The following is a 21213-nucleotide window of genomic DNA, read 5'->3' as shown; positions in this document are numbered from 1 at the left end:
GGAGCCCCCGCCGCGGCCCGAGCGGGGCGCCCACCGCCCCCACGCACCCGGCCCCGCGCCTGCGAAAGGCTCCGACTCGCTCCGGCCTCGGCGCCGCTCCCCTCCCTGGCACCAGGGGGCGCTGCCGCCCCACGGCCGTCGCCATGGTCACCGCTGGCGGCGGAGTGGGGTTTACGTAAAGGACGCAGCGTCCCCCGGGGGGCGGAGGCGGCCTTCGCGCCGGCGCCGGCGCCCTGCGGAAGCGGCGTTAGTGAATCGGGGCCTTGGGGAGCCCAGGATGGAGGTGGCGGTCGCGGCAGCGGCGGCGGGCCGAGCCCTGCGGAGGGCGGGAGGTAAGGGGGAGCCGCGGGCGCGGCGGGCCGGGGCCCCGGCGCGCGGGCGCGGTGCGAGCGGCGCGACGGGCTGGGGCAGTGTCCGGGGCGCGCGGTGGCCAGCCCGACGGGTCCGCCGGCAGAGGTGCGGCTGCCGCGGGCGCCCGTGGCAGGTGTGAGATCCATGCGGCCCCCGGCAGCGGTGTGGGATGGTGACACCCGTGGCACGGGCGTGGGCAGCGTGGGTCTGGCACAGGCAGCGTGGTCTCCCTGGCGCGGGTGTCAGAAGACTCACCCCCACCCTGGCGTGGTGGTGGCCGCCCAGGTGTGAGGCGGGTGCAGCCCCCTGTGCAGGTAGGTGATGGGCACAGCACCAGGACTTGGTTCCGGAGTGCCAGTGGCCAGTTCCTCGGCGCGTGGTGGTGCTCCTGGCATGGGTGTGAGGACGTGCTGCCATTGCTAGGGTGTTGGATGGTTCTGGCCTGACACGGTCTGGAGTGATGGCACCTGGACTTGAAGAATTGGCGCCCTCAGCATGGCAGGAGTTCCTGGAGCCACTGTGAGAAATGGCCTTGGCACAGCGTGGTGCCGCGGTGGGGGGGGGGGGCTGCTTGGCCCCGTGAGGGGAGACTCCACGGCCCCCAGACCCTGATGGATCATTGCTCTGGTAGTGATGAGGAGCGTTGCCTCTGTCACGGGGGCCCACTTTTAGTCCCTGTTGGGTACACTGAGCTGAAGAAGGAGGAAGGCTGGGAGAAGGTTGGTGTCCTTTATAACGGACGTGAAAGAGAGATGCCAGGAGATGTTTCGACCACGAGGAACCCAGTGGTGACCCAGATGGAAACCTGACCAGGTACCAGCATTGTCCTGGGCTCATGTACTCATCCAGCTTTGGGGAAGGAGGAAGCAGTGGGGGTGGGGGCGGGCGGGGGGGGGGGGGGAGATGGTTCTCAGCAGTGATCACTGTCTTTGAACGTGTGTCACGAGAAACGTACAGGGCTGAGAGGTGACCCGCGTCGGAGCCCCGGGAGAGGCGGGCGCACCATCTATCTGTATTCTCCAGGCCCTGTCTTCTCTGTGGGTTGATGGTTCGCTTCGGGGTATCTGGGACAGTTGCCTCTCCTCTTTGATGCTTGGAAGGCTTTGGGTCCAGAGGACCGTTTGGAAAGGTGCTTTGAAAGATGACTCTGCAGCTACTGGGAGTGTGCTAGGGTTGCGCCTGCCTGCACCAGTCTTTTGGGAAGTTTTGAAGGAGGGTCTCACTCAGCATCACATGCTCTCCTACGTCTCAGAGGGGCCAATTTACAGAGCTCCGGGGAAGTTTGAGGACGGGGTGGGTGCTGGGTGGGAGGTGCCGCTGAGATGCCTTGAAGCCAGCGTGTCGTCCAGTGTGTTTGGAGCCAGAGAACTTAAACTCCAGTCTTAAGCTGTGTGACCTTGGGCAGGTGACTTTCCCTCTCAGATCCCTGTGGCCAAGCGGTCGTGGAGGAGGAAAGGAGATGGTACGCCGGGAAGCCCTTTGTAAACAGTGCAAGGCTGTACGAAGGTCAGGGATTCTCGCCAGGTAAAGAGACCCAGGGTGGAGGCCATAGAAATGGAGGCCTGGAATGTGACTGGTGAGGAAGGCAGCTGGAAAGTCGAGAGAGAGCCTGTCACAGGGAATTAGAGGCCCTGAGTGTAAAGGCTCCTGGTGGGGGAAAAGTGGGATCTGTTGACAGTGTGAGTCAGCTGCTGAGCTGGAACCAGGCCCCAGGTCTCCCGAGGACGGTCCCGAGCGTGGCCGCAGCAACCGTGGGGTCCTGCAGGAGTGGCGGGAGCGGGAGGAAGCCCTTCTCTTGCTCTCCAGACACGCCTCATGGTCGCACAGGGCCGGGAGGTGTCTGTGGCTGACAGATCTGGGGTACCTGTGTGGGAGGGAGACTTGGAAGTGTTGTGTTTTCTCTTGAGAATTTCCTTTGGCTCCGGGTGCTGAGGGTGGGGGTGGGGAGCAGGCGCATCAGCGTTTTTGGGGCTGTGGCCTGAGGAAAGCAAAGTGGGTCAGAGCCACCAGAGTGGACGCAGGGCTGGGTGGTCCTGCCGGGGAGGTTGGGGCGGCGTGACGGGAGGGCCGGGGGCCGTGGGGGGTGGGGGGAACGCCACTGGACACGCCGGGCAAGGAGAAGGGGCGAGGGCCTCCTCGGAGGGGTCTTCCGGGGGTGGATGCGCGTGGCACGGGTTCCCCGGGACGTCTCACCTGACACGGCCCCACTTCTGTCTGTGAAGGGCCTTCCCACGCGGGGACGATGAGGGCGGCGGCAGATCGCTTAGCTTTCTGCCTCGAGGGGCCTAGTTCCCGACCACAGGCTGGATTACAGACCCCGGGAGCCCAGGCCCATTTCTCAAGCGTTGCACATTGAGTATCTGTTTTAGCCAGCAACCCATTGGACCAGCTTGCTGCCCGAGGGAGAAAGTTTTTGCTCCACGTCCGGGCCGCAGGGTCAAGCCTCGTGGGTGGAGGAGGGACGTGGCTCTTCGAGACCCAGGGTGGTGAGCTGACTTTTCCCTGCCCTGGGACTCATTCTGCCCCAGCGGCTGCCGCCTGGACACTGTTAGAGCTTCCCGGGCCATGCGCTCCAGGTGGGTGGGAGGGGTCCGAGGCCTGTCCCGCATGCTCCCCGCGGTGCCCTTCTCTGCCTCCCTGGAAGTTGCCCTCTCTGCAAGAGGAAGCCTGGAGCCTCCCTGCTGTGAATATTCAGCATTCAAGTCCCCTCAGCTCACCCTCCACACCTCCGGCCTGTTTGTTCTGATTTATGGCTCAGCCTTCTGGTCTTGGGCTTCAGGAGCCCTTTGCAGCCACCCCTTGCCATCTGCTCGGGATGCTGGGACTCTGCACAGCAGAGCTGGGTGGCAGGCGGGGCAGATCGGAGACGCCGAGAGGAAGAGTTGGCCTCTGTTCCCCAAAAGCAGAGCTGAGCTTTCTTCCAGAGTCTTCAGGGTTTTGAGGCAGTAGGGAGCCCAGCCGGGTCACCACCCCTTGTCTTTGGGCACAGATGCTGCTTTTGAGCAGATTCCAGCTGGGGCAGGGGGCTAGTCACATAGGAATGGACATCAAGGGCGAGCAGCCCTCTGGAGCCGAGATCTTTTCAACTCTGGTCCTCAGTCCTGTTCCCATTGCTTTTGTCCGTGTTTCTCCAAAAGTTGCTTAAGTCAGCTCCTGGCAACCTTCCTTCCTCAGCTGCCTCATAAATCATGGTGCCCGGCTGCTCTGCTTCAGGGGTGCCAGGGAATCGGGCATCTCTGGACAGAGGATTTTGGACCAGAGCTCAGAGTGCCAGGCCAGCCAGCCACGGCTGGAGGCGCAGCCTGGCGCTGGAAGCCACTCGTCCTCCAGTCCCTCTGCCAGGGACCAGAGGGGGACCTCTGGGTTTAATCACCTGTTGGCCCAGCCCTCCACCTGAGTTCAGCTTCTCACTGGAATCGCTTTACATTACACGCTAGCGGACCAGGCAAGTAGCGCTGGGGGAAAACATCAATGAGCGTGTGGTCAGAGGAAGATAAATCTCATAGAACCACGGAGCCCAGGACATTGCAGGATGTGGTTACCTCCCCAGCGGGCAGGGCTGACAACTGTTTATCTTGATTTTCTTTTTTTCCTTTCTGATGCCGACTTTGGCGGGGCTGGATGTCTCTGGGGCGGACAGGGGGAGCGTGCATGTAAGTGAGGAAGACCCGGGCGACTGTCCTACCCCCGGGCACCTTGGAGATGAGGCGGAGGGGAGCGCGCGCGCCGTGGCCACAGGTGAGGAGGGTGCTTGGCAGGAAGGCCCAAGCCCTCCCTGGGCTGGCTGGCCGGCTGGCGGGTTGGGATGAGCAGGGGTGGGGCTGTTCCCCAGGCAGGGCCGCCCGGGGATTGCACGTGTGTGTAGCCGCGTGTGCCCGTAGCTTTCTGTGGGAAGTGAGGGCTGAGGGGGTGTGGAGCGCCTGGCGGTGTGGGAACTCGTGGGCTCCTGTGTCTGGCTGGCCTGGTGTCAGTGGGTGTGAGGAGCAGGGGGCGTTGTTGGGCTCCAGGGAGCAGGAGAGAACAGTGGGAGCAGGGGGGAGTCCGCCTTCCAGCTGGGGGGCGGGTAATGTCTCCTGTTGTGATTCCTGCGGAAGGAGCCTTCCTGCTTTCTCGGTATTCCTTAGAAGGAAGCCCAGGCTGGAGGCGTGGCTCCCCAGCTCCCATATGTGCTCGCGCAGGCCTGCGTCCCTGCTTCTCCTCAAGCCCCCTGGAAGTCAGCTGGGGATAGTCCAGTCGGATGACAGAAGACGGCATGATAGCCACGGGCGTAAAGACTTGGGGCTCTGGGGTCCAACAGACCCGGCTTTGAATCCTCGTACCTCTCTATACCTCAGTTTCCTCATCTGTAAGATAGGGACAGTAAAACCTCCCACCAGTAAGGTTTCCACGGCCTAATAATGTCTGGCGAGTAGAAAGATCATGATGAAAGCAAGAACACAGACACACACACACACACACACACACACACACACACACGTTTTTTGCTCTTGTAATCAGAATCTTTTCCATAGAAAAGCAGTTACATCGTGATCTGCATATATTAGCATCAAGGAAGCTGTAATAGGTCATGTCCCTTTTCTTGATGAGGAAGTCAGCTCCACCCCACCCTTGGCGTGGATGGAATCTTGCTAATCTGTCAACAGAAACATGGGAATAATGTGTTGACCCCTGGGGACGGTTTCCACTTGGATGCGGCAGTGGTCCTTTCCTGAGCGCTTACAGCGGTTTGGGCGCAGTGAGGCCATACCAGACCCTGTAAGATTCAGGTTCTGCCCTCCAGGCGCTCGAAATCTATGGAGAAGGTTCGCGACGGACATGAAGGTCTGGGCTGCACTTCCAAGAGGGGGCCCGCCGGAGGTCAAAGGAGATTGAGGAACTTGGACCAGGGAGGTCGGCGGAGACTCGGGTGGCGCTGGCCTTTAACCTGGGCCATCCAGGTGATGGTAGAGGAAGCGGCAGCAGTGGAGGGTGTGGCTGGGAAAATGAGCCGCTGGCTCGTTGTGGTCTGGCTTGAGTGGAGGGCGCACGACAGGGAAGCAGTGAAAGCTGGGGTTGACACGGTGACTTGGAGCTGGGTCCCCGGGAACATGACGGCAGGGCTGCAGGTCGGGTCTGTGGAAAACACGGGCAGCCACTGAAGTGTTCTGAGCAAGAGGGTGGCCGGCTGGTGGTCTGTAAGAGGTGGGCACGGGGGAGGGCCTGGGGGCCAGGCCCGGGATCAGAGCTGGGCTGGGTGATTTTAGGGAGACGGCAAGGCGTGTGAAGGGTTCGGGGCCTGGATTCTGTCTCAGCCTGAGATGCGTTTCCCACCCTTGACTTTCCGCTGCCTCGATTCCTAGAGGCTCCAGGCCACTCCAGGCCAGGAGTTTGAGGAGTGGCCTTCAGGGACCCCCGGGAGGCTGGTTGTTCCGCCCGCAAGGCTGTTCTCATCCCCGAGGACCCATCGAAGGGGTTCCAGTGTTCCTAGCATTTATTTCCAGGCGTTTGATCATTTTCTCATCAAATTACCCCTTGAAATTTCGCCTGCCTGAGTTCAGCCCAGGAGGTTACTATTCTGGGAAGTTTCATCAAAACCCTTTCAGCGTTTGCGAATTCTCTAAGCTGGGGGGCAGGTGGGAGGAAGACAGGGCTCGTCTGCACCGGTGTTCTTGGGGGCCGCTTGGGAGAGCCGGTCCCAGCACCTGAAGATGCTCCTGGTGGCAGGGCGCTCCGGGCAGGGGGCTGGGGAAGGGTGGGCCGAGGCTGTCGTAAGGGGAGGCAGGACACCGCTTCTAATTCATCCCGAAAAGGCCCCTTGTCGTTGCCTCTCCTGGAGCCATTTAATTAATTTATGATTGATGTTCCTGGACTTACTTGAGGTTAATTTATTATTGATGTGCCTTCATTATACACAATTCACCCTGTACCTTTGAGCACATGGCTCCCCTGCTGGGCAGGCCACACGGTGGGGTGAGCACTGCGGGGCTGCTTCTCTGGGCCTCACCCCCCTCACCCCTGGGGACAGAGCCCTGCACCTGGCTCTTGTCAAACTCTTTCAGGTTTGGGGGTCCGAGAAGACGCCGGGGCTTCTGTCTCCAGGGGGCTTTGCTCGGCCACGTTGTAACAGTAATAATAATCATTTCCATTTTGTGAATGTGGGGGAACTAACCCGGCACAGCGTGTAGAGGGTCTCATTTACTCCTTGCTTCGGGCAGCCCCCTCCACTCCTTCGTCTCCCCGACCCCTGTCTTACAGGCAGCTTCGGGAGGTCGAGTTACCTCCTTGAGGACACAAGGCAAGTAGATGGGGAGCCAGGCGTGAGCCCAGGACCCCGGCCTCTCCTTCAGGCCGTTCCCCTGTGAAGCCTTTCTTCTGCTCCCCTGAACTCCAGGGCCGTCCTGGCTAACATCGGGGCATGTAGCACCGACACCCGGGAGAGTGTGTCTTGTTACGTGTGGATGGCTTGTCCCCCTCCCTAATCCACATCCTCACTGAAGGCTAACGAGCAAAATGGCACTTACTGAGATAAGAGCCAGGTGCCATGCTAAGCACTTTTCATACATTAGCTCGTTGAATCCTTATAACCATCCCAAGAGGCAGGTGATAACAACCCATTCTACAGATGAGGTTTAGAAGTGCTCTGGTTGGGGGCCTAGGTGGCTCCGTTGGTTGAGCGTCCGACTCTTGATTTCGGCTCAGGCTGTGATCTCACGGTTTCATGAGTTCGGGCCCCACGTCGGGCACTGTGCTGACAGCACGGAGCCTTCTTGGGATTCTCTCTCCTCTCTCTGCCCTTCACCCCACTCTCACGTGTGCTGGTGCTCTCTCTCTCTCTCTCTCTCTCTCTCTCAAAATAAACCAACAAAACAAGAAATGTGTTCTGGGCACTCAGCTAATAGATGGCAGAGCCAGGATTTGGACCCTAGCAGCCTTGAGATTCCTGCTGTAATCTCTCCCTGTAATCCCCTCTCACTCCATCTCTCCATCTCCTTGGGCCTGTTTGTTTATTGCATGTCTGTATGTTTATCCAATGGCCACCTCCCCTTTCTCCTACTTGGCCGAGTGCTGGCCTACATCGGCCCCCCTCCTTTGCTGTGGGGACCAGGAGTGCCCACTCGCATGGGGTGGGTGATTTTAGGGACACCGCAAGGCGTGAGAAGGGCTCGGGCCCGGATTCTGCTCTTGGCTCAGCTGGGCAGCTTCACATGAGTCACTCAGCCCCTCTGAGCCTCAGTTGCCCTGTTTGTATATCAGCAACCGTGGTATTTATTCTCTCTCCTTCACTGGCTGCGCCCACGCTCAGAGGCGATGCGGGATAGGACAGACACTGTACTAATCAAGGGTTAGATTGCTTGTGTATGGGATCCAAGAGTTGGCATGAAGGCCAGGAATGCTTAAGGCTGGGTGCAGAAACCCAGGCCAGGGGATCTGTGCCCACCTTCTGAGCCTCCCTGGATGGGCTGATGAACTCCGTGGCTTGCTAGCTGGCAAGAACTTGCTCAAGGACCCTGTGTGGCCAAGAGCTGGGCAGGAGGTCCCTAGAGTGGGTGCCAGGCTCTAGTCCGGTGTCCCCGTTGGCTGAGTAGTCCTGGTTCCTTCGAGGTGGTCCCTCACGCACTGGGTCCTCGGGTTGGATGGAAATGCAGGAGGCCTTCCTGGTGGTTCTGGGCCCCACAACCCCTCTCATCTGGGCAGCCTGACTAGGTCAGTTCAGGCTAGGTTCAGCGAGGAAGGAGATAGTTTGCCCGGCAGCCGCTTGGACCTCCCCTCACCCCTCAAAATAATGCGGAAAGCCCAGTGAAGAGGTGAGCCCTGCGTCTGTTCCGGAAAACAGTGAGACTGTCAGCCTCTCCGTGGCAGGGTTCCCAGGGCGTTGGCTAGGAGTCCTCTGCTTTCTCATCAGCTTTACTCCAAGCACGTTTCAGTGCCGGGCCGGGCCTGGGGAACACGATCTGGGCTGCCAGGGCCCCCCTGGGCCAGAAGAAGAGGGCAGAGATCTCAGTGGGTAGGGGTGGGGCACGCCTGGCACGGCTGTTGGAAGTCTGTGGCCAGGCTGCTGTTAGATGACGTTTCACTTCCCAAGTTTCCGCCTCCTGCAGCCGGGATTACATCAGGCTCCCCCCGGCACGCCCTGCAGCCAGCTCCCACCTCGTGCAGGCTCCTACACTGCCCTGGGACAGCTGTCCCCGCAGTTCAGGGCAGGCCAGGCCGCAGAATCTGCAGGCAGCCCCAGGCCCATCGGCAGCTGAGGGGACTGCCCTGGTCCAGCTGCAGGCGCCAGTCACCCCGCGCGTGTGCTGCCTCCAGTCAGCACCTGCCCGCCTCACCTCCCAGGACTGCTGGTCTCCAAGACCATGCCACCCATCAGCTCCTTGGCTTATGCCCTTCTCATTCATTCTCCGTTTCTTTCTTTAAAATTAGCATAGCATGGGGGTGGGGCACCTGGGCGGCTCCCGGTCGGTTGGTTAAGCATCTGACTTCCGCTCAGGTCGTGATCTCACAGCTTGCGAATTCGAGCCCAGCGTCAGGCTCTGTGCTGACTGCTCAGAGCCCGGAGCCTGCTTCGGATTCTGTCTCGTCTCTCAGCCCCTCCCTTGCCCTTGCGCGCGCTCTCTCTCTCTCTCTCTCTCTCTCTCTCTCTCTCTCTCTCTTTCTCTCAAAAATAAACATAAAAAAATTAAAAACTAAAAATAATAAGATTAGCACAGCATAGGCCTGCCAGCATGGACCTTAGCATAAAGGTGGAGCTTTGAGTCCGCTACTACTTGGGCAGGTCACTTAACCGCCGATCCTCAGTTTCTTCATCTCGAAAATGGGGCTCTCATGGAGTGTGGCCGCCGTCAGGACCCAATGAGATACCACCTTGGAAGTTCTGCCCAGGGCCAAGAACAGCGTAGGTATTCAAGAAATGTTACATGCTGTGATCAATTATGATGATTTCAACTCTTCTCTGTCAGCCCAGGTGGGCGCTAAGCTGACCGGACACCCTCCCTTTCCTGAGGCTGTGTCTCCCCTGCAGCCAGGCAACCCTGGGCCCTCTCCTGTGATGCAGGCCAGCCCCTCGGGCTTCCTTCAGTCCCCTCCCACTTCTGGGCCACTTCTCAGGGCTGGCAGCGTCCCACTTTCCCTCTGGCATCTTAACCATCCTTAGGCCGGTCCCCACCCCCCACCCCGCGTTCCTTTTGGTTTCTCTCCTGTGTTGCTTTCTTTCCCCTTGGCACCTCTTCCCTCCGTCTGCTTTTTGTACACCTCCTCCTCCCCTAAGGCTTTTGGGGGAAGCCGGTGTCTTTCCTCGGAGACCCTCTGACCCTCTTGTGCAAAGAGGTGGCCTCTCAGCCCCTCCGGTTCCGCTCAACTGGGGGTCAGACGGTGCACCCTGAGGGTGGGGGGAGGGTCACGATTTGGCCCCTCCCAAGAACATTGGCAACCTCGACAAATCCAGAGTCCTGTCACGTCCCCCTCCGGTCTCGGGAGCCTGCCACATGGGCAGCCACTCCGGTGACTGCAGAAGCAGGCCACTGCTGCCGAGGGGAACGGGCTGGCAGCCACGGGGAACCCACCCTGGGGGGTCCCCAGAGCCCCAGCAGAGGCTTCAGGTTCCAGTGGCCGCAGATCCTGAAGGAGAAGGAAAAGGCCAGAGTCAACCCCAGTTTCCTGGAGCCAGAAAAACAGCCGCACCTGAAGTCTCTTTCCTTCTGGGAAGTCACGGAATTTGTCTCAGGAGGTTGCTTCAGTTTCATACCTTGGCAAAGAACTCCGTCTTTCTCCACCTCCTTCCCCGGGACGGGGGCCAGGCTGTGGAGAAGAGCTGTGCCCCCTCTGTCCACCCGGTTCTTTCAGGGACATTTGTTTATCAAGCACGTACGGCGTGCTCAGCTTGGGCCTAGAGCTGAGAATCGTAAGAGTTTTCACCTGGTCCTCTGGGAGTTCCCAGGTCGGGGACTGAGCTGTAACACAGGTCTCACAGATGTAACAACGGCAACATGAGCAAAGCTTTCCCAGCAAGGCCGGTCATCTATGCTTTCTGTCCAGTAATTCATTCAACGCAAAGATTGGGGACAGCGGCCACTCGCCCGGCACTAGGCTCTGCGCTCAGGGCAGTACCCACCCGTCCCGAGGAGAGAAGCACCCCCAGTTTACAGCAGAGGGACAGGTCAAAGACCTCGGCCTCCTCGCGGAATCGAAGGGGTTCCGCTGACGGCCTCAAGTTTGCAGCCGGCAGACCGCAGGCCCTTTTCCGTCTGGCCTCTGCTCTCGGCGCGTTCCTTCTCGCCCTCCCACCTTGCGTCGGGTTTGGGGCCCCTCTGAGCCACGGAAGAGCAGATCCCCACAAAAGGAAGGCTCCCCTTTGGTCACCCCGTTGCCGAGAGAGCAGCCTCCCCCACTGCCGGGAAGCCCTGCCATTCCCCGGGGGCAGGCCACCGCGTCCGACCCCGCACCTCGCCGGCCTTGGCAGGCGGCTCTCAGGCGCACAAAGGATTGTTCCTCTCGCCCCACATGCCGCCGCCAGTAATGTTGGGCTCTTGCAGGTGGTTCTCCATGCTGCCTACCTGCGTCACCATATGGTTTGATAAATGGGCTGATGGACGGCCCCTGGTCCCTGGAGCCGCCTTCTCCATTTCTCGGCCCCTGTAGAGAGCCTGTCCCCGCCCTTCCCCAGGTGAACCCCATTCAGCAAGCTTCCGGCAGCGGTAACTAAGCCAGGCACCTAGCCCACCACCTGCTCAGTACTTTATAAAAGTTTAACCTTAATGGTGTAACGAACTCCCATCATAAAGCAGCTGGAGCAGTGCATCCTGGGATGTATAAATTATAGGAGCCCTCTGAAGTTGTAATTGGAAATGGCAGCAACTGGAAGGTTGAAAGAGGCCGGCCTCGTTGGGCTGAGCACAGCTGCTCTCTCCTTCCTTTCAAAAGGCACACAGGACTGAGTCTGGCTGTGAAAAAAGAACGTCCTCAGACCAAACTGAGTTCCTGATTCCTCCACCCCACTTCCCATTTCCTGCCCCCCAACCGTGTCTGCAGAGGCTGCGGGCTTTGGAGGCGGGCACCCCACCCAGGCCCTGTGCCCTGGCTCCACGCCACAGACAGAGTGGGCCGGAGGGAGCGAACACGGGTGCGGACCCGGCAAACGGGGTAGGCTCCAGGTCCACCGTCTCCCAGGGACGGCTTACCGTCGCCTGACGTCCCCAGCCCCCTGAGGTCCCACCCACAAAGTGGAGAGCTCGAGCCCACCTGGCAGAGTGGTTGTGGAGATTCCAGCTGGGAGCCACAGGGAGTGTTGGGATGCTGGGTTGGGAGCTCGGGCTCTGAGGCTGGGCCGTCCACTTCCTGTCACATCTCCTGCCTGCGGTGCTCGTGAGACCTTAACCAAGTCACTTAGCCTCTCAGCTGCAGTTTCCCCCTGTAAAATCAGGGGGATCCGTGACCTACTTCTGGTGGGGGGGTGGTGGTCAGGAGGATGACAAGGGATGACACTTGGGAAGGACTCAGCATGGTGCTTCTTTGATGGGCACTGCGGATCCCCAGGGAGGCTGGATGGGGTCCCGGATCTGCATCCAGCGATGTGGCTCACACACACCTTGAGTGGCCAGGACGTGGTGCTTGACCCACAGAAGTGCTTACTAAGAGCTGTGATTATTCATGCCGGGTAAGTGCCCATCGCCTGCACCTGTGTGTGGTGCCCACGGTGGCTTTAGCTCAGTGCCCCTGACTGTGGCCCATGGGCCAGCAGCGGCACCACCACCTGGGAACAGGTTAACAGTACAGAATCTGTGTCCCTGCCCCCACCCCGACTCAGGATCTCTGGGGGCAGAGCCCAGGTATCTGTGGTTTAACCAGCTCTGGGTTGCTGTGTTCCTTCACTCGCTCCGGTCAGAGAAACACTGCTGGGCTCACCCTCGAGAGCAGGGCTTCTCTGGGTGCGGGGTGGCTAACCCCAGCCTCAGAACCCCCTGGGGTTGGCCAGGTGGTGCTTGTTCCAGATCTAGGTTCCTAGGCCCTACCTCGGACCGGTGGATTCAGAATTTCTGGGTGGGGCCTGGGAATCTGCATTTATCCCTCTCCTCACTGCCATTCTAGTTGAGAGTCACGGGGAGGGGGGTCACTCGCTGCCTGAGAGCTGTGGAGAAGAGCAGGACCCCCACTCCCCACCCCCTCCGCATCTTGTGCACGAGGCTTTGCAGAGGCTGGGGTGGGGAGGAGCACTGGGTGGGGGCCGGGAGCCCCGGGGCTCCAGCACGGGCGCCACCTGGGGTGCTGGGGCTGCTCTGCCTTGGACCCAGCGGGTGGGGCCTTTTCTCACGGCGAGAGGAGGGAAACGGCCTAACAACCACTGGCGGGGAATGGGTTGAATGAACTCACGCACACCATGCACATGGCCTGCCCCACAACGATGAGGGAATATGGGGCCAGGACAATGTTTAACGAGGAGAGATGTTCACCTTCTCTGCTCAGCGCGGAAAAAGCGGCAGGTACGGAATGATCCCGTATTTGGACAGACGCGAGACTAGACGGATGTTAATAGTTCATAATGTTCCTAGGAGGATCGTGGTGACTTCTATTCGTCTCTTTCTGTTTTTGTTTGTTTGCTTCTGTTTTCTATAGAGAACACGTGTTTTGTAAGAAGAAAAAAGTAGACACAGATAAGCATGTCTGGCCCAGGGTTTTCGGTCACAGGTGCCAGTGAGAGGCCCAGACTCCCAGGACTCCCCTCCCACTTGACCTGCCTGCTAGGGTGACCTTCACCACCATCCCTGTCACCTCCAGGCTGTGACCTCACCCCCCAGTCCTTCACACTGTTTCTCCCACTCTTTCGCCTCCTGTCTGCTCTGAGTCCTTCCATGGCAATGGCGAGGACACCTCCTCCCCTCCACACAGGAGGGGTGGGGAGGGGAGAGCCGAGGGGTGGGAGCTCCCCCCCCCCCCCCAGCCTGTAAGCCTCTGAGGCAGAGCTCGCTTTTCATCGGGGGTCAGCTGGGCACCTAAACCGAATTTCCAGAGTCTAGGCACATAGGATGTATCTGGGAAGCAACGGCTGAATGGAGACTGAACAGACACATAGCTGTGCTGGCCTTCGGCACGCTTCTCTGGGCTTAGGGGTTTCGGCTCTAACATTCGTGGAGGGTTGAGCTCTGATTCCCCTCAGGCCCTTCCAGCTCCAACCTGTTGGGACTCATACCTTCCCACTCCTGCCCCCTTGCCTGGTTTTCTAAGCAAGTCGTGCTGTCCCCAAGAAGGCTCCACCTGTCTGTCCCAGCTGCCCCGGCGAGCGTGCTCGCAAAAGCAGCTGCTCAGGGCAGGGCCTCCAGGCAAGGGTGACAGGAGGGAGGGGATCCCAGGTGTGGGGGAAACAGTAGGCCACAGGGGCAGAGGGCACCCATTGGTCCTGAATCTGACATTGGTCTCTCTCGAACCCTGGGTAGCCTCTGTGCTGCCTGTGGTCGGGGAAGGGGGGGAGGGGTCTGTTTTCCACCTCCTCCTGTGCCCGGCTGCCATCAGGCCCCAGCAGCCCTGAGTCTCTGGCCCTTTCAGCTGCTGTTTTCCAGTGAGTGGCTCAGGGAGGAGGGAGGGTGGGAGAAATCCATTCAAGCCATTTGTTTTAACGACATTGAAGTAAACCCATGGGATTTGCGTGGTCACATGTTTTCAGTCTTCTTTCAAAGAAATGGATGGGTTTCTGGGTCTCTCCCACCACCAGCTTCCCTGCCTGGCAAGTCTGAGAGGCCCAGTTTTCAGGAAGAATCGTGAAGAAGGGGAAGCCCCCGCCAGGGTGGGAAGGAAGATCAAAGTGGTGTGGGCGAGGGGAGAGCTGGGACCACCTCAACCTGGGCTTTTGTCTCCCCATGTGTGGAGGGGCTCCTGCCCAGGTAACACCAAGGGTGCTGCGCCTGCCCTTGGTGCATTTCCCAGCGCGTTTTTCTTGGCCTACGGAGCCTGCAGAAATCAGCTTTGCCAGCAACCCAGAGGCAGGAGCCGGGTGCTGATGGTAGTGCTCAGCACACAGCCCTACAAGGGCAGAGGTGAGGGAGGCAGGGCTCTGTGCTGGCTGGGGTCCGGCCCAGGAACAAGGTGCATTTGCCTCTGGGGTTCTGAGAGGCTTTCTATAGGGCAGGAGGGAACAAGCAAGCCTTACTTCCCTGACTTTTTCTTCCTGGTAGTGATCTGCTCAGCCTCCAGCACCTCTGGGAAGCCTTCTCTGTTGCTGTCCCCACCGTGGGGCCCCCGGCATCATGGCTCCATAGCCCCCGGCCTGCGTGTGGGTTTTCTTTTGCACTGTGAGCTCCTCACGGATAGGAATCGGCATCTCCGTGTTCTTATCCCCAGAAGCTCCTTCTTAAGGTCCCCCTGAGTGCATCCGAAGCCCCAGCTGGCACTCCCAGGCCCTGAGTCTGGTCTCCTGGCCTGGTCTTGGAGCCCACTGAGGCAGTGGAAGGGTGTGTGTGCTCAGAACGCACTCTCCCCTCACTCTCCTCTCCTATGCCAAGAAGGAGTCAGGCTGGAAGGGAAGGGGGTAAGGGGTGGGTGGCATTGGACCGTGAGACACTGGCCAGAATGTCCCACGGGACAGACCCAGCCTGCAGCTGCCACAGGCGGGATCTCACAGACCCCCTCCCCTGCACCCCCAGGCCTTGAAGCAGCCGCTAACACCAACCGGTCTGGCTGGTTTGTGGGGACCTGGCCCCGTTTCTTGAGGGACAGGGTGTCCTGCTGGGAGCAGCCTTTGTGCCTGTCCTTCCTGTCCTTCCCCCTTCTGGCTCTCAGGCTGGTCCTCTCCTGGCCTTTTTCTCCTCGTTGCCCTCCTTGCCTCTCGCCTCACTGGAGGGCCTTGACCCTGCCCTCCTCGAAGTGCAGGACCGTGGGGGTACCCGGGCAGGAGTCAGAGGCCGGGGCCTCCCAGGAATGAGGCGGGGCTGTCCAGGACCCTCGCCTGGTGAGACCCTGGGGGTGCCCGGGCCCTGGAAGCAGGACACCCGGTGGTCGGGGTGACAAGTACCAGGCAGGACCCCAGCTCCTCGCCCTGCTGACATGCCAAGGACAGGGGCCTGGCGGTCTGAAGAGGCCACGGAACAAGGCGTGGGACCAGCAGGCTCCCTGGCACCGTGACTCCTCCCTCCCGCCACCGCCCTCGCCAGGCTCCCCTCTCAGGGAACAGGAAATGGGGGTGGGGGAGCCCGGGTGTTCCTCTCGCCCTCTGCCGGGAGGGGCCGGGTGCCCCACTCCGTAGGTGTCAGCAGAACTGTCACCCAGCGGCGGGCGCCGGGGCTGGGATTTCCCTGGCTGACTCACCCCCGGCCTGGCTGTGCCTCAGCCTAGGCAGGAGTTGTTTGTGAAGGTGTCTGGTAGACGGAGGGAGTCCCAGGAATGGGGGAGCAGGTCCCTGGGGTTGGCTGTGGGCGGGGCCCCTCACAGAGCTCTCCGCCCTCCGCACCTGCACCTGGAGACCCCGAGTGCTCCAGGGAGCACAATCACCACACTTCCCAACGCGGGAGGAGCGGTGAGGCACCTGGGGACCTGAGCACAAGCGGGGCTGCCTCTGCCTCCCGAGAGGGTCCCCCCAAGGGCAAAATGCCTTCCCTCCAGAGAATAGAGAAGCCATTGACTGCCCTCCTCCCCAGGCACTCCACAGACAGGCGCCTGGAGGAAGGAGGGGGGGACTGTGGGAGGCAGGAAGTGAGGCCAGCACAGTGACCCGGCCAGGGGCCGAGGACCCTTGGAGAAAGGGAAGAAACTGTAGGCTGCCCCCCAGAAGAACTCACAGGAGTCTGTGTGAGATTTCCAGGCCCACAGATGCCCTGGAGCACATCTTGGGGCCCTCCTCGGCCCCAGCTGCCGGTGCCGCCCTCAGCTGAGAGCTGGCAGCGGGGTGGAGGTGTCACAGTTACGGTGTGGGGGGGACTGGGGGAGGACCGTGCAGACAGAAATGTGGAGTGTGTGCCTTGCAAGCAGGCCTGTGGGGGTGGCGGCAGCAGAGCCGCGTAGGGCGAGCCGGGCTGGGGGTGGGATGGGATGTACCGTTCTGAGCGATTGCCCCGGCGTCCCTGCCCTCCTCTTGTTAATGGGAGGGAGAGTCACCCCCTGACGTCTCCAGGCTAGAATAGCAGGGGCTGGCAGCCCCCAGGGGCTAGGCTGCCAGGGCTCAGGTTCACAGGGTGGCATCTGGGACCCTGGCACAGCTCTGTCTCAGCAGACAGACTTCTCAGCCCTCTACCCACTGCCTGGCCTGGTGAGAAATGGAGTCATTTCTGTGGGCCGGGTGCCACAGGGGCAGCCCCAGTGTGTTTGATGAACGGGCCACTTAACCCCCCAGCAAGCACGTCTGGCCCCTTTGGCCACACTAATCCCTCCGTGAGCAGGCGCAGGGCAGGGTGGCCCGGCGAAGGAATGTGGCCTATGGGCCCAGCCTCCTGAGTGACAGGGCTGGGGGCACAGCCAGGAGGGTAGGGCAGCATTAAGGCTGACTGGCTCTGGCCCGAGCAGGCAGCATGGACAGGCAGGGTGCAGAGGAGGCCTGGCCTGAACTGGGATGGGCCCTTAAGGCAGGGCCCCCACACCTCAGCCCCCTGAGGGAAGCTCTCTTTAAAGGACAGAGGGAGGGGCGCCTGGGTGGCTCAGTCAGTTAAGCGTCCGACTTCGGCTCAGGTCATGATCTTGCGGTCCGTGAGTTCGGGCCCCGCGTCGGGCTCTGTGCTGACAGCTCAGAGCCTGGAGCCTGTTTCAGATTCTGTGTCTCCCTCTCTCTCTGCCCCTCCCCTATTCACGCTCTGTTTCTCTTCTGTCTCAAAAATAAATAAACGTTAAAAAAAAATTAAAAAATAAAGGACAGAGGGACAGCCTAGCCCAGGAGCCTGCTAAGGGCCTGGGAGCCAGGCTGCAGGGCATGGTTCCAGGTTCTGCTCCTGACCTACTACTGACCTCAGTGTTGCCTGGGGCAGGTGTCTGCACCCTTGGCCCTCACCTTCCTTCCTAGAGTGATTATGTGTGACTCAGTGGCCTAGAGGGTTTCTTCACACCCAGATGTTCTGTCGTTTACTAAGCCCCCAGCATTAGAGAAGAAGGGAGGCCCTAGGACCTTCTCCTGGCACCTACGTGGCCAGGTACTTAGGCAGTGAGGAGCAAGACAGAGGTCTGCCCTTGGGATTCTGTTTCTTCCTCCCTCCTTTCTGGGGTGATGGGACAAGTGAGATCATGGCCAAAGGTTCCCAGTAAAGGGACTTTCTGGCAGGTAGTTGGGCTGGAACTGTTACCCTTATTAGGTATGAGTTATTATCACCATTACTGTGGAGTTGGCTCCCTAGAGCCTGCAGGGGGGCTCCCTGGAGGAGGCCGTCCTGGGCTGGCATCCTGGCCCTGTGGTCAGATTGAGTAGCAAGAGGTCAGGTGGGGTAGCTGGGGCCTGGGTGGTCAGGAGGGAGCCCTGGCACCCCTTGGGCTTGGCCAAGCCTCCGGCTTCCATCTGCACAGGAGCGGCCCACCCTCCACGAGTTGGCGGGGAGACCTCAGAACTGAGGAGTGCGTGTCCCCAAACATCTTGTTCACAGCAGATGGCAGCCGCAACTCCCTTTCTCCCTCTGCCGTGTCAGTTGCATTTCCCTTCCCTTTGCTCACCCCTTCTGTTAACTTTGGTTTCTGCTTTCCAAGTTGGGGAGGCAGCCTGCGAGCCCCCAGAGCCACCTGCGACTGTGGGTGAGGCTAGGTGCTCAGACCATGGACGGTTTCCAAAGGAGGGGAAATCTCAAGCCCCCACCTGCTTGTTGGGGAACCTCAGTCTTGTCCTGGTTCCTGCGTGCTGTTAGTCTCTTGGGCCATTCCTGGAACTCCAGCCAAGGCTGAGTCCCAACCCTTTCCATTCTCTCTTTGCTTGTTCACTGTTAAGATTCCTGCATGTATAATCCTTTTTTAAAATGAAGTTTGAAATATTTGGTTTATTTAAAAAATAAAACAGTATATCCATATTCTCCCCTTATGGAGACCTTTTCTCATATACTTGGAGTGACCATTTGCAAGCAGCATGATCTCAGAGGAACGAGGGAGCAGGCCAGGGCCTTGTCTGAATTTTCTTGACCGGCTGTTGCACATCAGGCCCTGGGGTGCCAGGGACACAGGCAGAAGGTGCGGCCCTGCCCTCCAGGAGCTCCCAGCGTAGTAAGGAGCCAGGGTACTCGGGGAAGGAACGGAGGGGCACTGACCAGGCCTGCTTCCGGGTTGGCAGGCTTCTGAGGCTTCACGGAGGCTGCGGTATTCGAGCTAAGCCCTGGAAGGCTGAGGAGTTCCCAGGTGATCAGGGTTAGAAAAGGCCTTGTGTGCAAGGGCGCAGAGGCGTGAAGAGCTCTGACCCCTCGGAATGCTGGGCTGTGGTAGAGAGCAGGGCAGATGAAGGGCAGGCTGCCTCATCAGCATGTGCCGTTCAACCCCGGGGTGGGGTCAGAGGAAACCTCACTCCCCTGGCTGCTTGTGGGGTGAGGTCAGCCTGAAGCAGAGCCCTATATGGGGAACAGGGGTGGCACAGGCCTTTCTCAGCTGGGGGGATTCTGGGACCTGGCTCATGGCTGCCCTGAGTTTGGGGCCAGCAAGAGCAGACCCCCTGCTGGTAGAAGCAGCTGCCTGCTGGTAGAGCAGCCCCTCCTGGTGGAGCAGCCCCTCCTGGTGGAGCAGCCCCCCCGGTAGAGCAGCCCCTCCTAGTGGAGCAGCCCCTCCTGGTGGAGCAGCCTCCCTGGTGGAGCAGCCCCCCCTGGTAGAGCAGCCCCTCCTGGTGGAGCAGCCCCTTCTGGTGAAACAGCCTCTGCTAGTGGAGCAGCCCCCCCTGGTGGAGCAGCCCCTCCTGGTAGAGCAGCCCTTCCTGGTGGAACAGCCCCCCCGGTAGAGCAGCCCCTCCTGGTGGAGCAGCCCCTCCTGGTGAAACAGCCCCTGCTAGTGGAGCAGCCCCCCCTGGTGGAGCAGCCCCTCCTGGTGAAACAGCCCCTGCTAGTGGAGCAGCCCCTCCTGGTGGAGCAGCCCCTCCTGGTGGAACAGCCCCCCCTGGTAGAGCAGCCCCTCCTGGTGGAGCAGCCCCTCCTGGTGAAACAGCCCCCGGTAGTGGAGCAGCCCCCCCTGGTAGAGCAGCCCTTCCTGGTGGAACAGCCCCTCCTGGTGAAACAGCCCCTGCTAGTGGAGCAGCCCCCCTGGTGGAGCAGCCCCTCCTGGTGGAGCAGCCCCTCCTGGTGGAACAGCCCCTCCTGGTGGAACAGCCCCCCCTGGTAGAGCAGCCCCTCCTGGTGGAGCAGCCCCTCCTGGTGAAACAGCCCCTGCTAGTGGAGCAGCCCCTCCTGGTGGAGCAGCCCCTCCTGGTGGAACAGCCCCCCCTGGTAGAGCAGCCCCTCCTGGTGGAGCAGCCCCTCCTGGTGAAACAGCCCCCGGTAGTAGAGCAGCCCCCCCTGGTAGAGCAGCCCTTCCTGGTGGAACAGCCCCTCCTGGTGAAACAGCCCCTGCTAGTGGAGCAGCCCCCCTGGTGGAGCAGCCCCTCCTGGTGGAGCAGCCCCTCCTGGTGGAACAGCCCCTCCTGGTGGAACAGCCCCCCCTGGTAGAGCAGCCCCTCCTGGTGGAGCAGCCCCTCCTGGTGAAACAGCCCCCGCTAGTGGAGCAGCCCCCCCTGGTGGAGCAGCCCCTGCTGGTGGAGCAGCCCCTGCTCCTGCAGCCTGGGGTCAGAAGTCTCCCTGGAGGCTGAGGCCAGGGGGTCACAGAGTAGCTGGATGAGCATGCCCTTGAAGGGTGAGGTGTCCAGGCTTCTCTGGTGCTGCCCGTGTTCTGTGCCCTGCCCTGGCTCTACCTGACGCCCGTGTGACACTGGGCAGAGCACATGTGTATTGAGACCCTCATCTGTGCCAAACTGCATTCAAAGTGTTTCCCACGTGGGTCCTGTCCCATTTAACCTTCCCGAGGGCTGCTCACATGGGCACTGCTGGCCCCAAAGCCCTAAGGCTTGTTCAGTGTCACCCAGCCAGCACGTGGCCAAGCAGAGGCTCCAGGCCCAGGTCAGCCTGACCCTCCCCGGCATACCTCCTTCTGGATTGTGTGTCCTGTCCCCTAGAGAAGGCTCAGTGTGGGAAGCCTATCTCCCTGAGGACTTGTGCCCTGCCCATTCTCCCCTGCTGCCGCCTCCCCCCTACCTCACCCTCCAGTTCCCTCTGGGGGCCTCCATAGCAGCTGTGGGCAGAGCCACCCTGAGCAGTCGAGTGCCATCCTGTAGGGCAGCAGGCCCAGCAGAACGGTGTGGCCTACGGTGTTTGCTTTTCCCAGCCCTGCATTTGCTGGGCCACTTACACCTGGCTCGTTGTTTGCCCAAGGTTTGCCCTCCAGGAACATGGGTTCGGGTGAGGCTGGGCAAGGGTGGCAGGCAGATGGTCTTCTGCTTCAGGGCTTCCAGATTAACCTGGAAGCTTCCAGTGTCTTCTGCATGACCAAGGAAGGCCACACTGCCTGTAAGTGCCACGCCCTGCAGTCCCAATGCTGGCTGGGCAGTACCCGGCCTCGCCCGCGCAGAGCGTGTGACTTTGCAGTGCCGGGCCTGGCGTGCGTGCCTGGCGTGCCAGGGCGACAGCGGCAGCTGGACAGTCGGCAAGGAGCAGAAGAGGTCCCCAGAGCCCTTATGTTAGGCACTGGCAGAGTGTGGGGGCGAGGGGTAGCATCAATGGGACTTTTGTGTGGCTGGGGCAGAAGCATCCCTCACAGGCACATCTGCCCCAATCCTTCCTGGAGCTGCTGCTGGTCTGCAGCCCCCACCCTTCCTCCCAGTGAGGAGAGCTTGCCTGGACTCAGCCAGTCCCCGCCCTGCCCTGCCCTTCACCCCTTTTCAGATGAATCAGCCCCAGGCACTTGGTGATTTCTTCTTGGGCCCTGGGCCCGCCC

At 60.6% G+C, this 21213-nt stretch overlaps 1 protein-coding gene across 1 annotated transcript in view; it reads left to right on the top strand.

Annotated features, from left to right (window-relative positions):
* The first annotated feature begins 203 nt into the window (after nt 1–203).
* The window catches only part of DAGLA (diacylglycerol lipase alpha), a 63288-nt gene continuing 42278 nt past the window's right edge, over nt 204–21213 (top strand). Inside the window, exon 1 of the mRNA XM_047823625.1 lies at nt 204–332. The gene's annotated coding sequence lies outside the window, so the exon portion shown is untranslated. The remainder of the gene's footprint in view (nt 333–21213) is intronic.

The sequence above is a fragment of the Prionailurus viverrinus genome, chromosome D1 (assembly GCF_022837055.1).
Source record: "Prionailurus viverrinus isolate Anna chromosome D1, UM_Priviv_1.0, whole genome shotgun sequence".
Taxonomy (NCBI): domain Eukaryota; kingdom Metazoa; phylum Chordata; class Mammalia; order Carnivora; family Felidae; genus Prionailurus; species Prionailurus viverrinus.
This window is presented reverse-complemented; position numbering and strand designations above follow the sequence as displayed.